Source organism: Micromesistius poutassou (assembly GCF_964030765.1).
Source record: "Micromesistius poutassou genome assembly, chromosome: 12".
Lineage (NCBI taxonomy): Eukaryota > Metazoa > Chordata > Actinopteri > Gadiformes > Gadidae > Micromesistius > Micromesistius poutassou.
Window position 1 is genome coordinate 12,576,944 of NC_140282.1, and position 2,326 is coordinate 12,579,269.

Sequence of the window (2,326 nt, forward strand, 5' to 3'; positions counted from 1 at the left end):
TGTGTGTGTGTGTGTGTGTGTGTGTGTGTGTGTGTGTGTGTGTGTGTGTGACTGATCGAAAGGGAAAGCTTCGACAGGAGAGAGTTTTTCAGAGAGAGAGCAGGGACGTCAAAGTGAGCATCCCTGCATAGAAGGCATTTATATGGAAACACTGAGGATATTGCGGTGACCTTTTCAATGGAACGACTGCTCAAAAGCAAGGAAATGGAGTCACTACCAATGACACCTTCAACTCACCCCCTCTATTTCTCTTCCTCTCTCTGTTTCTATCTGTTTCTCTCTCTCTTTACCTACAGTAGCTCTCTCTATCTTCTCTCTCTTGCTCTAAACGCACACGCACACATACACAAACACACACACACACACACACACATACGGATAAATCTGCATTCACGTGTATTGAGAGAGGGTTTAAGAGAGAAAGAGAGAGAGGGGGGGGGGGGTAAAAAAGCAATGGAGAGATATGAGGGGGAGGTGCAGCGATGTCGCCATGAGCATGATGGCATTGATGTGTAAAGTGGGACAAAGAGCGGAGGAGGGCAGGTGACGAGGGTGGTAGGTGACGAAGGCTAGGGGGAAGGGAGGGGGAAGGTGACAGATTCTAGGTGACAGCAGGGTAGAAGCAGTTGACTGAATGCAGGCGATGCAGGGTAGGTGACGAGGTGGAACTCGACGTCGTCCAATTGTCCGAACATGCGGGTCAATACTGACGATAAGTATGACATGATCCACTGTTTGTTTTCCAGAAACATGTGGGGGTTATGGCAATCTATTCTATACCATACTATATGAAGAAACATGTCATCATCCACCGTGTTTATGATGAAATTTTACCCTCTAGCAGTGTTTTATATAGAAACCGTGTTGTGACAGTTGGGACAATGTAAACTCTTTTTCATAGAAGTAGGATTCATCCATTGGATGGAGATGGAGATGTGACGGCGGCATCCACTTGGTTTTATGGAGGTGTGACATCAACTCTGCTTCAGAAAGCAACATGACATGAGGCACTGGAGACATATCATCATCTATATTTAAAAAAAAGAGGTTCAAGAAAGAGATGGGACATCGTCAGGGTGGCTGGTTGAATTGACTGAGAATTTACAGATGCCAAAACAAGAACAGGAAGATGAAACATAAAAGAGGATGATAAAAACGACCAGACGGTTTTTAAATATAAGTTGTGAATAACATCAGTGTGTTTCTCTACAAGGGGAATGTAAACATGCAGCGTTGTTTAGCTATTGGCCTTGAGCAAATAGAGTTTCATAATGAACGACGTGATAAAAGCAGCAGCGTATTGTCTCTTTGATTGACCTGTCTGTTTGAACACTTTCTGCATTGATTTTCCAGCGTTTAATCCCACGACTTGGAACCAAGGTCGGCCCGCAGGCGCATGAGTGCTTAGCAGAGCTGGGCCGCCATTCTCATACGGAGGAAAGAGATAGGAGAGGAGGATAGAGAGAGAGAGAGAGAGAGAGAGAGAGAGAGAGAGAGAGAGAGAGAGGGAAAGATGGAGATCGCAAGAGAGCCACCCAAACAGAGAAACACAGACAGAGAAGACAGGAAGACACAATGAATCGAAAAAGCTGTGTTGTTGAGCACAGACTGGTGCTATGATGCTACCCCACCCTCCCCTCATGCCCTCATCCCAGCCCTGCTCATCTCTATTGGCTGGCCCCAGCCCCTGTGTGTGTAGTTCCAGGGAGCCATATGGATGCAGGGTGTGCTAATTAGCCCCAAGGCGTGGCCCTGGCATGCCGGCCCCTGGGGACGGCCCTCTGGGTGCACTCACCGTAGGAACCACGTGCGCAGATGAGTACTGTGTGTGCACGCATGTGTGAATGAAAGGGTGTGTGTGTGTGTGTGTGTGTGTGTGTGTGTGTGTGTGTGTGTGTGTGTGTGTGTGTGCATGTAAGCACAAGTAAGTGGTAAGTGGTTGTGTGCGGCAAAGTGGCCTCAAATAAATCATATCTCTTACATTCAGTTTGAAGAAACCTAAAACTATTGTGTACAGTTTCTTGTTTGTTCCTATCATGGCGCTATGAGATTGCTAGCTAGATGTTCTTTGTTCATCCATGAGGAAGGTGTGGCAGGTCTCCCTGACGACACAGTGGGACAGAGTGGTCAGATCTTTAAGAGATTTCTATTTAAAACTAGACCCCTCTTTACTCTCTCTGTTCAGTCTCTCTCTCACCCCCTCTCTCTCTCTCTCTCGCTATTTTCCCCCCTCTCTCCATGTCTACAAATGCAAACCAACACCCACATACGCACTCAAGTGCACACTTCTTCACAGATACTCTCTCACTGTCCTCTGTCTGTCTCT